General features: G+C 34.1%; 1 protein-coding gene across 8 annotated transcripts in view; it reads left to right on the plus strand.

The window, feature by feature from the left end:
- The window catches only part of LRFN5 (leucine rich repeat and fibronectin type III domain containing 5), a 235571-nt gene that overhangs the window by 84267 nt on the left and 136644 nt on the right, over positions 1 to 14660 (plus strand). The gene's annotated exons all lie outside the window — the stretch shown is intronic.

Raw genomic sequence — 14660 nt, forward strand, 5'->3', positions numbered from 1 at the left:
ATGTGAAGAATCTATACACAAAGTAAAATCTCTATAGTCACCTTGTAAAATGGGCAAAAGGCATAAAGATACTCTCCAGAAGAGGAAATAAAAATGGTTAATAAACCAATGAAAATGAATTCACTGTTACTAGTAATAAAAAAAACACAAATATAAAACAAAATAGGGATCCCTGGGTGGCGCAGCGGTTCGGCGCCTGCCTTTGGCCCAGGGCGCGATCCTGGAGACCCGGGATCGAATCCCACATCGGGCTCCTGGTGCATGGAGCCTGCTTCTCCCTCCCTATGTCTTTGCCTCTCTCTCTCTCTGTGACTATCATAAATAAATAATAAAAAAAATAAAATAAAACAAAATAATATACCGTTTCAAGTCTACCATATTGACAAACCCTAAAATATTCATAAATCAAGTTATTAGAATATATAGACCAAATTGTGTAGTTTTGCCTTCTGATAAGAGGTGAATTAGGACAATATTTGTGAAATAATTTGTAATTACAATTTGTAAGTTTGAGTATGTGCATGCTTTATAACCTGATAATTTCATTTTAGGAATATAATTCCAGAGAAGCTCTTCTTGATGTGGCTATTGTTTATTATAATAGCAAAAAGTCAGAAATAATCCAAATGTTCACTGACAGAGCACTGAATATATAAAGTCTTCTACAGGGGAACATTATATGGCATAAATAGTCAAAATTAATGATATAATAGAAATGGAAAACATGAGATACAAGAACATGGTTACTGCATATGGATGATATATAAAATGGGGGAGGAACAGGGACTTGAGAGTCATTATTAATGTTTTTTTGACATAGTATGAACATGTACATGTGTTTGTTTCTTTTTCTTTTTGGTGATCCACACATACTTGGTAATGAATCTCCTTAAGATTAAGTCATATGCTTTACCAGGATAGCATCAATCTGTTGGTTACCTGCAAAGCCACGTACTTAATACACAACACATAATTACAATATGAGAATGGTTGCTGAATAGTCTTCATTATTTAGAAACCATTCTTGTTTAACAGTTTCTGATTAAATTTCTCTCCTTGCCATAGTGAACCATTGGTGAACTTTCCTACTGTAATAGGAATTCAATTTAGATCAGACAGATTTTTCTTATTTTCTAAGATGCAAAGGACAGTGATATTATGGATTTTTTTGGCCAAATATACTAAATCATCATGATTTTCCATAACTTCTCATCTCAACAGTGCTATTCTCATATATTCCTCAAACTTCCCAGAATAAAGACTATTAATGGGTTATATGAAATATTAGTGGGGAAAGACATATAGAGGCAGTTGGATTTCCAGGATCCTCATATTAATAATATACTCATGAATTAAAGGCAATTTTATATATTTTTTTAAAAAATATAATGAAATGGAAAGGACGAAAAATAAATGAGAGAGAAAACATCCCTCACATCTAGTGCTTCCCCAAATAAACGACTCATTACTATTCCAAAATTGTTTACTTAAAAATCAAAGAGGAATTCTAATAAGACCAGATCTTTGACATTTAATTTTTTCATCTTCTTCCTCTGTAATGAGTCATTAGAACATTTTATCCTCTGATCCAGTAATATGGAATGTTTAATTGACTTTATCTCAGGTTTTAAAATAGCTTTATAGTGTAGGAATCAGAATGGCTTTCTATGGCTCCATATCACAGGTCCACGTTCCAGCTCTGCATCTTCAGTTTTTTATTAACCTCCTCCTTTAGCAGAGGACCTCAAGTCATATCTCATATTTGGTCTTAATTTGCAGATAGAGACTGTTCTTTCAGAAACAAGTGAGTTTTTAATTCTCCCTGCTTCCTATCTGGCTTTCTGCCTTATTTCTTTTCTTCAAGTCCTAGCTCTCAATGAAGTCTTTGTTCTAATGAAATTATTTTTCTGAGTTCTAGTTTTTCTCTCATTCTTTCAACCTTTGTTTTTTTGTCAAGCCAATTGACAAAAAAATCTCATATTAGTGATTATTTTCTTATACATCCCTGTGGTAGTATTTCATGAGATTATACATTAGTGCTTTAAGGTGTCTATTTATTTTACTTTCTATGACTCAAGCTAGAATGCCATTAATCTCTTTACCTTTAGTATTTTCCAAGCTGTGGTCCAGTATCAGTCTCAACTTTCTATGTTAACCTCTAATAGGCACAAGTCAATCTCTAGGAACAGTCCCTCTGATGTTCCTCATTGAACTTAAGAGAGAGGGAGAATCACATACCTCCTTTCTTGTATGAAGTGTAAGGAGGGAAAATGCCACAGCATTTCTACAAATTCCTCCAAGATGAAGCCTGCTCATTTCTTCAGCCACAAATCTCTTACTTATCCTATGAGAGGGTAATGAGCCATAAGTCACTAAACAGGTTTTAGATCCTGCTTTCCTGGTATATATGCTGTATGGCTGCCATTTTGACTAGGGACATTGGAAGCAAAGAGGGTTATGTGTGTATATATATATATATATATATATATACACACACACATATATATGATAGTCACACAGAGAGAGAGAGAGAGAGGCAGAGACACAGGCAGAGGGAGAAGCAGGCTCCATGCACCGGGAGGCCGACGTGGGATCCGATCCCGGGTCTCCAGGATCGCGCCCTGGGCCAAAGGCAGGTGCTGAACCGCTGCACCATCCAGGGATCCTCGAGGGTTATATTTCCATCAATGATGTCCATTAGTGATGAATCAGAAGTACCTATTTCCAGCTGATCAGATGTGAAACTCATGTTAGCAAACAAGACTAGATTTATTTTAGTTTACCCAAATATGGGTAATAGACAAATGGCTGAGGCAAGAATTATGCATGGCAACCTAAGGAAATGCATTCACTGTGAAATATAAGCATACTTGTCACTCTTGTGCTCTTGATTTCTGTGATCTCTCCCAAAATTAAGACAGAACATACCACTTTTAACATCTTATTAGGCACAGATAAAATGTAAACACCTTTCAGTGCATGTAGTGAAAGATAATTGGATTGTATTAAGAGAACTGACTATGGTATTGGATCTCTTATTAACTCAGTGACCTTGGAGAAGTTACTTAGCCATTTTATACCTCTACTTCCTCATCTGTTAGAAGGAAATACCATATCTACTTTATGAAAGCTAAACACTGACAAGTAGGTTCACAATAAGGTGGTTATGGGATGTAATTCTAGAATATGTACTTTTCTGTCTTGCAGTTTGAAGTATCACTAGTACAAGTGACCATTGAGCTTATTGAATTAGCCAACCATATTATTAAATGTCAAGTTATGTACCTGCCCTTTGATTTGTTTGACAAGGATTAGAAAGGGCAGAGAAATTGTCTTTTGCTAAAAACAGGCAAAAATACCAGTTATTGCAACCATTCTTAAGCTTATATTTTACACATACTTACCTATATTGCATTTAAAAATCATAACATAAAATACTTTGTTTCTGGAATTAAAATTATTTATATTAGTTGGAAAGGATGGTCTTCTCAGGTGCAATAGACATTATGATTGATTTCCTCGAATCCATCTTACTTCTGATTGCATAGCCACTTAGGTGATTGGCCAAAACTCCACAGCCTAGGCTTGCTTAACTTAAGCCAGTCAAAATAATCCTACCTGTCTTCTTAACAACTGGTTTCAGAAACCCAGCTCTTAAGCACATTGGTGAATGACATTCCACTACTTTATGAGTGGACATGTGACCTCTGTTAAGCCCTTAAAACTGGTAGAAAGATACTTTTCATGATTAGTTAGGTTTTTGCCACTTCCCTTGCAGCAGGTGGAATTGAAGAAACAAGTGCCACTAGAAGCGGTCCTACAACCACAAAGAGGAGTAGCCTTAAGATGAAGCTGAATGCTGGACTGCAGAGTGTCAGATTAGAAAGATTCATGGTCTTCTGTGACTTCTCTGAAGTGCTTCTCCTCTGACCTTCCAGAATTATGAACAAGTAGAATCTTTTGTCTTTAGTCATCAAATGAAAAGCAAAAAGAACACAGTAGGACTGTGCTCTTTTTGTTGTTTCACTCTTATTCTGCCTTTGGGCACTCAAATCATTTAAAAGGGGTTTATGTACATATTTATTGAAATATACCATCTTGTTTGTTCTAAAGCTTTTCCATTTCAGCCAAATTTATATATTTTGAGTACTTTATTATTTTTAAGCTGATAGCTTTTATTTATTTATTTTTTATTTATGATAGTCACACAGAGAGAGAGAGAGAGAGAGAGAGAGAGAGGAGAGAGGCAGAGACATAGGCACAGGGAGAAGCAGGCTCCATGCACCGGGAGCCCGACGTGGGATTCGATCCCGGGTCTCCAGGATCGTGCCCTGGGCCAAAGGCAGGCGCTAAACCGCTGCGCCACCCAGGGATCCCTAAGCTGATAGCTTTTAAAATGTATGAGTTTTTAACATATGAAAAGAGCCCGACTATAGCATTCTTTTGTAGTCATATTGCATAGTATTTTTATAGCCATTATGCATATGCATATTTTAAGAAATCACTGCTAAAATTATCTTCCTATTATAAGAGCTATTATTTCAGGTCACCCACATACAGCATTTATCTTCACCATTGTTTTTTATCATAGCACCATAGAACTCACTTAGTAATCCATAACCTTTAGTTTACCTCTAATACAACTTCATTATATTCTCCTACATTCTCTCTGATCACACCTTTTGTTCTGACAAACCAAATATTGTTTAAATAATTTTATTCTTTTCATCCTTTAAGATTTTATTATATATATAAAATATTGGGAGAGAATGAGTATATAAATTTAATATTGGATGAGAAGGCAAGAGACAAACCAAAGCAGACCAAAAAGAAATATAAACAAAAATGTTTGCTAAAAGTTTTTAGTAAAATTCAACATAAGAAATGACAGATTGTGCTTGAAGACATTATACTAAGTGAAATAACCAGTCACAGAAGAAGAAAGACTTTGTGATCTCACTTATATGAGTCTATAAAATAGACTCATAGTAGCAAAGAGTAGAATGGTGGTTGCCAGGGGCTGACGGTAGGAGGAAATGGGGATAAAATTTCGGTTATTCTAGATGAATAAATTCTAGAGATCTGCTATAGAACATTATCCCTCTAGATAACAATGCTCTGTTATGACTTAAAAGTCTTTGTAGAAGGGGGCAGCTGGATTGCTCAGTGGTTGAGTATCTGCTTTTGGCTCACGACGTGATCCTGGGGTCCTGAGATCGAGTCTCACATCAGGCTCCTCACAGGAAGCCTGCTTCTCCCTCTGGCTATGTCTCTGCCTTTCTCTCTGTGTCTCTCATGAATAAATGAATAAAATATTTAAAAAAATATTCTGTGTAGAGGGCAGATCTCAGGTAAGTGTTCTTACCACAATACAATTTAAAAAAAAGAAGAAAATGTAATGACAGTCTCTGTTAAAAGAAAAAAAATAATATTTCCTTTAAATATCTTATTCAAATGATTTCAAAACATTGAAAGCCATGCCTAACTTGTCACACTTAGCAAGACTGAAATAACCTTTCAAGTTTTCAGCACGTCTTGGAGGCCAGCATTACAAACTAAAAGTTTTTGAAGCAGATGAACACATTTATATTTCATTATCAATTAGCTAGCACCTTTATCTAAAATTTATTCTAATATACATTTGAGCTTTAAAAATGATGTTCATGAGCTCATATGAATGACTTATACTAATTAAAAGTACAAAAACATATCACGGTATGGTTTAGGCAGAAATATGACCAATATGGTCAGTTTTTTTATCTTTGGGTAATGTAATAAATATTCATATTCCATTTTTATAGAACATTTTAAAGTCGTACTTTATATTGTTGAGGGTAGATATAATCTGAGTAAACATGGTTGAGAAATTTAAAATTGTAAACATATTTTAGGAACATGTTGTCATTAATATAGAACATAATGTAATGAACTAAACTTAGGAATTTATTGTATTGCAATAATTATTTTCGCCTATACACATAATCTTTTTTACCTACTGTATGATTATCACGTCAGTTCTTAATTTATCTTTTCTCCACAAATACAGTAAAAGCATCATTTTTCCTATTCTTTCATCTTCTTATTTCATATCTCAGTGATTAGTTACTACTTTTCAAAGGCTCTGTAGATTTTCTAACATGAAATTACCTTATTTTTTTCCTGCATCCACTCAGATTAGTTTTTTTTTAATGGTCCCAAATTATTACTTTTATTCATCATATTGATGTGGAAAACCAGTAGGATATTTTGCCTTGGGGCTTTGTCTTTTTTTCATTTCTTATTTCTTAGTAGTTTAGTATGACTAATCAAGTTTACCGGTAGTTAAGAAATTTTAGTGAGCACTTATATGTGAGGTATAGAGCCTTACATTCATTCTCTCATTAAGTTTTATGGCCACATTACCAAGGTGCCTAGAATTAGCATTCACATTTTAGGGGTGAAAAACTGGAGGCATAAAGATGTTTACATCATCCCAAGTGATAGTTATTAAGTAGGGTCAGCCTAAGAAGCTGGGGTTTATCAGATTTGGAACCTGATTTTTACCTCATGCTTTCTGCTTCCCATTTGCTTACATGGCTTCATCCATTATTTGGAAACAGTTAACAATTGACTACATCTTCACAGATTTCATTCCTTTATAACATGTGGCAGGTCAGGCCTAGTAGGATACCTTCTTGTCTCTTCTAACCCTTACCAGATATTTTCCACTTGCCTGATACATGGAAACGTATCTACTGGCTCAAAATGGAAACCCAGAAGTACTCCTTAATTCCTCAGTTGCTGTGGCATACCTTTCTTACTCTCAGCCCAATCTATTTGTCGGGTGTTGGTTAATATTTGCTAGGATTACAGTAAGTTGCCCCAGCTATGTAATTATTTTAGAGAGTTGCTGGCCAAGTAATATTTTTCAGTCTCCACTGAACCATCTTGCTTTACTTTTTAAACTCTTAGAAGCTCTCCCAAGAAAGAGATCTACTTCATAGGATCTCTATGTCCCCATATACTAAAGACATACACTCTTCTTCTCTGAAGGAATCACTGTTTACTCTTAACTACAATTTTATGTATTTTTTGCTTCCTCTCATTGTTGAGCTAAAAAATTGTTGGAAAAAGTTGTTGTTCAAATTATTAACTTCTTCTCTCCCGAGAAGAAAATTATGACACAGTTGGTTGAAATTTCTCATAAGTTACTTGATAATGCTTCTATCTAGTTATTTTTTTTTTAAAGCTTACTTTTACAGACCCAAGCAGGTAGTACCAAGTGTGACCAATGATCATAATAGATTAATTAGGCAAAATGGGAACACGTTACTTAAATAGCTTGGCTTGTTATTTGCGACTGTTCCTATTTGGAGCTCAGAAGTAGAATACAGACTTTGCTTCTCCCATTTATTGTTTTCAACATCAGTGATCCTAATTATCCTGTTTTGTAAATTTGATTATCCAAAGGAATCCATGGGGCTTTCACTATTTCTTGCCTTTTCTATAAATTGCCTCATTTTTTTCTTCCCAATTCCTATCAGTCAAAATTCCTCTTTCTTAAGTCATAGTTTGGTGTGACTCAATCTTCGTTAGATAAGAAATATACCATGTGAAATGTAATTCTTGCTAATGTGCATGAGAGCAAGTAACACACATGGATGGATCCTTTCAGGAACATTTTAGAAAAAATAGGTAGAAGAATATCTGTAATTCATCAATTTCCATAAGGACATTAGAATGTTGAAATTAAAGCCTGATGTGCCCCTGAAAATACATATGAACTTTGGGGAGCCCTGGTGACTCAATTGGTTAAGCGTCTGTCTTCAGCTCAGGTCATGATTTCAGTGTCCTGGGATCAAGCCCCACATCAAGCTCTCTGCTCAGTGGGGAGTTTGCCTCTCCCTTTCCCCTCTCCCTGCTCATTCTCTCTCTCTCTCAAATAAATAAAATCATATATGTATATATATATATATATATATATATATATATATATATGAACTTAGTCATACTTTTTCTACAGTCTAAATGTTCAGGGTTTTTTTTTTTTCCTACTCTTTTGACTTTTTAATGGCCATCACAGGAATCAGTCTCTTACTTTTTAAAGCCTCTTTAGATTTTGATGCACCATCTTCTTTGTCAGATTATTCAAATCTATTCAGATTGTTTTCTAGTTCTTTTTCCTTTCTTAGTCTTAGTTTTTTTTTTTTTTTAAGATTTTAGTTATTTATTCATGAGAGAGAGAGAGAGAGAGAGAGACACGCAGGCAGGAGAAGCAGGCTCCATGCAGGGAGCCCGACGTGGGACTCGATCCTGGGACTCCGGGATCAGGCCCTGAGCTGAAGGCTGAGGCTCAACTGTTGACCCACCCAGGCGTCTCACCATATCTTAGTCTTAATTTGAATGTTGTTCTATGACAGGATTATAATATCTTGGCATTTTATGAAGCCTTTGCATGTAGTAAGGCACTTCCAGTTGAAATTGGAACATCCATTGGCCTTTCACAGTGACAAGACTTCTTATTAATCATTTATTTGAGGCTAATGACTTTATACATGCCTAGAGGAATATAATCTTAATACTAGAAATTAATTTAAAAGCCATTTTTAAATTAAAATGGCGAGCTGTTTATTGGTAATGCTTTACCTTAATAACATTTAATATTGAAGTGAGTGCTCTATAAATCTCAAGTCACCAATTGAGGTGAAGTAGCAAAAGTCAAGCAGCATGGTATAGTAAAAAATAAAAATAGTAAAAGTAATAAAAATAAAAATGAAGTCAAACTATCAATAATAAAAATTTCAAAATATTCAGATTCGAGGCCTGAAAAGTATGGATCTTCATACTGTCAATGCTTTTGGCTGCATATAGGACTTTGAGCCAAAGTCCTTTTACTGTCTATATGACTCAAATATTTCAACTGTGAAAGTTGTGTTGCTTTTAAGAGGTATGTGTGTTAAGGGACAGAGAGCATGAGGTGGCCAGTAATCTCAAATATAATTACTTTCACTCCAGAAAGGCCAGTTTCAGATAGGACTAAACTGGTATTCCAGGATACTATGGAGGTGTTTACTGTCCTGTGATGTCAGGAATGGATACTGAAAAGGGACACATGGACAAAAAGGAAAAGATCAGAGAAAAAAAATCACCCTCCTTATATCTTTGCTTAGGGGTTGATTATTAAATGCTTTTTTGAAGTACCCAAACAAGCTTTACTTTTCAGTCTCTCTACATTAAGAAACACCTAGACCTTTTTTCAAAGTTTTTTTGGAAGAAACTTCTAACATTTAGGATTTATTGAGAGTATGACAAGTCTATTGGAGGAAAACCATCTAAATCGTTCTAAATTCATTTTCACCTAAAGCAGTTTCATTCATGATCTGTTTCCTAAGAAAACCACTTTAGTTTCTCCTTAAATTCTTCTTTAGGAATTTCTTCTAGCTTTAATCACACATAAATTACATTAGAACATCCCTAAGGAGCTTTTACTTTTTTCATTTCAGGTAGTATCTGCTTTGTTTTCATGACACTGCAATAACATGGTCCATCCTTATTTTCAGATCAGTCTTAATTTAGTAGAAAGATTCTAGTGATGATATTGGCAATATTTCTGTTCCGTGTGTGGCTTTCACAAAATTTAAGAGGCTGTGCCTCACTTTGGGCGGTCTGCCATTAGTCATATTTATTGGATAAACTTGCAGGATCAGCAATCATTAAAGTACATGCAGACAAAATTAGTTGATGTTGCTTTTTTTTTTTTAAGAAAACACAAATAAAATGGCTGTAACTACCCCTTTGAGAGTTCAGACTAACATTTTTTTTTTTAAAAAAATCCATAATTGAGAGGAAAATGAAGACTGGATAGAATCACTTAGCAAAAAAATCTAACAGTGTCTGAGTCTCATAGAGATAGATCATTTTAATGAACTCAGAGATTCTCAATGAAGGAAAAACACATCTCTTTCAAAAATTGGTCAAAAAAATTCAACTATAGAAATAAATTAAATCCTATATCTCTGTGTTTTAATAAGACAAGACATGGTTTAATAATACATTGCATGATCCTTATACAGGTTTTTAGTCCTTTAACTCTCAGATTTCCTTTGCAAATAAGACTAAGAGTCTTTCTCTAGACTTCTAACTTTCTTAATTCCTCATCGTTAAGGGAATCCATCAAATCTACTGCATAAGATTGGGAAAGTTTCCAATTTTATAGCTGTCTTTTATCTTAAAGCCAAAACATTTTATGAGTCCCTTGGTTCTAATGTTCTTAACTTATCTGATCATTTAAGATGGAGACATTTTTATCAGTTTGACAAAAATGGCAACTTTAATTTTAATAACTCCATCAAAAATTGATCAACTATGTTGTTTTTGTGAGGCCTCTTAAGAAAAATGAACTTACTAACTGATAATGCTAAAGACTTGTCCATTTTGGCTTAAAAACTCCCCTTCAGTTTAACATATGAATTAACTATTTATTTACATATTGAATCTTTAAAAAATGAATCTGAGTTGCAGTTAAAAATCCAAAGTGAAGGTTTTCCGAAGCAGATTCACTTTTCACCATTTATCAAGTAATCAGACTATCAAAAACTATTCCCTATCCTTATATATTTATCTTACATTAATTCCTTTAAATTACAAGAAGATTATTAGTTTGAGTGAAAATACTTTTATACTTTCAATAATTTTTTACCTTTGTTAAATAATGCTTGAACAGCTCTTGATGTTTTCAGTACTATTTTGGAAGAGATTAGTTTTTAATTGAAGTATTGTTGATGCACAATGTATTATTTTAATGCATATGGCACAGTGAATTGATGTCTGTATGTTATGCTATGCTCACCACAAGTGTAGCTACCACCGGGAGAGAGGTGTTTATTTATTTTTTTAATTGAAATGATTTTTTTCTTTATTTTTGCACCCTGGTTTTAAATGGAATAAAAGGCCCTTGTTAGGTTATTACATGGCTAGTGCTAGGTAGTCTGCATAAAATGAACATTTGGTATCTAGATGTTTAGTTTCAAAAGTGAGAAGTTTTGTTTTTATATACTCCGAGTGCCTTACTTTATAGTCAAAATATTTGATCATGCAAGAAATTAATTAATTTGCCCAAAAACAACCAAAAAAAAAAAAAAGTGTTGAGTACCTTGAGTTAGGATTAAGATCTGAGGACACAGAGACTACAAGTCTTTGTCACTCTATCTTTTCCTTTTGCCTATTGTTGAAATTATCGAAACCTTTTGGTTTTCTGGTTGGTTTGTTGTTATTGTTGACATTACGTTTTTAGATATAGGAATTTTGAGAGTCATGTTCTTCTATAAGTGTGCATCTGGTATTTGCAATGCTTCTCTACTATTTTTCTTTAAGATTTCATTTATTTATTCATGATAGACACAGAGAGGCAGAGACAAAGTCAGAGGGAGAAGCAGGCTCTCCAAAGGGAGCCTGATACGGGGGTTGATCCCTGGACCTGGGATCATGCCCTGAGCCGAAGGCAGACACTCAACCACTGAGCTACCCAGACGTTCTGCTCCTCTACTTTTTAAATTTGTCTCAAACTTACTTTATTTGATACTTTTAAAAAGGTAAACCTCCTCTTTGACTACCAGCTATATTTTAAGCTTATGTGTTAATTATTCACTTACATGATCTCATTTAAAGCTTTTTTTAATTTAAAATATATTAGATGAGATCATGGGTGCTTAGGTAAAAGGGCTTATAATCATAAAGCTAGTTGGTGATTTCAGGTGTGCTCTTTGCAACATGGTGTTTGCAGTAGCCCAACATCAGACAGATCTGTACCAAGGTCTACTTGTGTTCTTGCCACCATCCTACTCTAAAAATTTTATCTGTGTCCTGAGTTATGGAAATCCTCTCCTAACTTGTTTCTCTTCTTCTACATTGGCCAGTATTAGCCAGAAAAAAATTTTGGTTAATATAAATTTGGTCGTGTGACCCATTCTTGGTTTTGTTTGTTTGTTTTTGCTCTCTGTTTCACTTCAATAGTGGAGCTAATTTTGGAAGATAAGGAGTTAGCTTGGCAAAGAAGAAGGGTAAGAATATTTCATGCTGAAGAAGCAGCCAGTGTAGAGGCCTCATATATCCAAAAGGCAAGTTGGTTTGAAGATTTGCAAGTATAGTGTGAGATTTTAAAATTTGTCTTTAAAAAGGAATGGGTTAGTATTCCTGGAGCCTAAAGGCATGAAGAATGGTTGAAGCCAGATGCTTATGGGCCTTGTATGTGATACTAGAATTTTATATATGACATATAATTTGATATGAAATTATCAATTATTGTATAGAAATAATTGTTGTGGCAAAATGAAAATATGGAGGACGTGTTGTCTTGTGATAAGACAGAAACAAAAATTACCTTTATGATACTATTGTATTAATGTAGGTAAAAGATAGTGAAAGAGTCAATTATAATGGTCATGAGGAACAAGTGCAAACAGAACTAAGTAATTAAGGACATTGAATCAAGAGAACTTCATTGATTAGATGAGAAAATTTTATCCTAATTTTAAGTGTCATTACCGTTAAATTATTTCAGTAATTAAAAAATGGAGTTACAGATGCGGGCCAGGAAACCACAGATTTTAATAATGTAATCTCAAAAGTGGTAACTTCAAGCCAACATCAATAGGTCTAGGACTACATGCACATTTTGAAACTGTCTCTAAATTTTAGTTCCATATTAAAATACATTTTATATTCAATTTAATCACTTTTGATATATTGAGATATTGAGATAAATTTCAATATTTAGCTCTATAAATAAATTAGAAGTGTGCATAAATGATTTACCAATTTGGTTCCTATGAATTAAACTTCCATTTTATTTCTTACTGCTCTCATTGATAGCATTATAGTGCTATCAATTTCCTTCTTTCTTGACATTACTTGAAGTTTCCTGTACATGAATAACTTTTCTAAAATTGTAGAAAATGGAGTTGAATGGAAAGAGACTTAAAAGAATCAGAGATTCTGTAGTCTTTTCTTTGACTTCTTACCAAATAGCAGTATGTCTCTGTACAAATGCCTTTTTCTATTTGGTCCTTGGAAATGAGATCAAATAACAGTGCTACCTGCCTTGTAAGACTATTTTGAAGATCACTCTAAATAATATGTGTGAAAAAGCTTTGAAAATGGTAAAGTACACACATAAAAAATATTGAAATTGGCTTTTATTTTATTCTGAGGTTAGTTACACCGATGCAGAATCATTTAGCTAATGCATGTAATCACCCTAAAAAAGAAAATTAAATTGTGCTCTTAGAGACTTAAAGTTCACAGAGCTAATAGCACTAACAGTAACATTAAATGCATGCATTTTTAGTTGTAAAGGAAGTTACAATCCCCTTGGTTAGACATCAAAATCACAAACTAGAACATATTGAAAAAATAATTAACACTAAACCCCCCTCCCACACACAGATGTGTTGGAGTAGGAAGGTATTGCTTATAGATATGTCTGAGGCTTTGAGGTGACTTTTCTCATTTATAATCTTAAATATTTATCATATTATAAATTCAGTGATGAATTTAGTTAGTTAGACATGTATCTCTTTTCCTCATCACTTTGGAAGAGGCCACACCATAAAGTCACACTCTCAGGGTACAGGCAAGTCAGTTTGCCTTTGAAGAAGGACGAGCCTACCCCTGCCTGGCTCATTAGAGGCAATCTAGGAGATATTCTCATGGCTATCGCTTCCAACATTAAGTCTCACTCAAGAATGTCCTCTTTGATAATTATACAGAATGAACGTGTTGGCAAACAGTGAGCTGTAAGGCAGACCATACTGATGTGGTACCATGAAAATAGCATGTTCTTTGATGTACAAAATCCCAATGCAGTTCTTGTTCTCCATTCCAAGCCTCTAGACTTTAACACCACCTCCTCCCACCTCTTACAAATGGTACAGTAAGATATCTTCCCTGTTTCTTAGCTTTTTCCCAAGATAATATTTCCAGTTTTAGTTTTCAACTGTTTTTCATTGTAGTGGTTGGGATTGGCCTTGCTTTCTTTGGGAGTCTGTCTCCAGACATGTTTCACAAAAATTAAGAGTGATAAACTGTATTTCAGATGTGCTTTGATAAGGATGAAATAATTCTCTGTGTCTATTAAACTTTTTGTTCTAGATATTTCTTTTCTATTAATGAATGCTGAGATTGCAGCCCTCAAACTCTTGACCTTTAGGACTACGGAGACAATTAATACCCTAAGTGTATTTCATATAAACTGCCTTTAAAGACATATCCTTCACCCTACACTATAATAGTTTAGTTTTTTAATCTAAGCATCTTTACCTTTGGCTCTGTTATATTTCATTTTGACAGGCTTGGCCCATCCATTAAACCTATGGAGACATTTTTAAATCCCAGTTTTGTGTCAGTCACAGATTCATAGATTTAATAAGCACTGTTTCTTCTGTCCCCTTGCAAGTCAGTATTAAAATGCTGAACAAGAAAAGACCAAGGACAGCAGGGTTACTGTCTAATGAAATAATGTACCTGAAAGTGCTTTGCAAACACTATTTTATATTCATCTTTGGTTCTGCGTCCTTTCTTCTGTTTTATACATGCCAGTTTATAATCTGACCTTATGGAGAATTTCTCCTGTGCAATCTTTGTGATTTAACTTTCTTTCCAATAACCTCTTTGTCATCAAAAAT

This window comes from Vulpes vulpes, chromosome 6 (genome assembly GCF_048418805.1).
Source record: "Vulpes vulpes isolate BD-2025 chromosome 6, VulVul3, whole genome shotgun sequence".
Lineage (NCBI taxonomy): Eukaryota > Metazoa > Chordata > Mammalia > Carnivora > Canidae > Vulpes > Vulpes vulpes.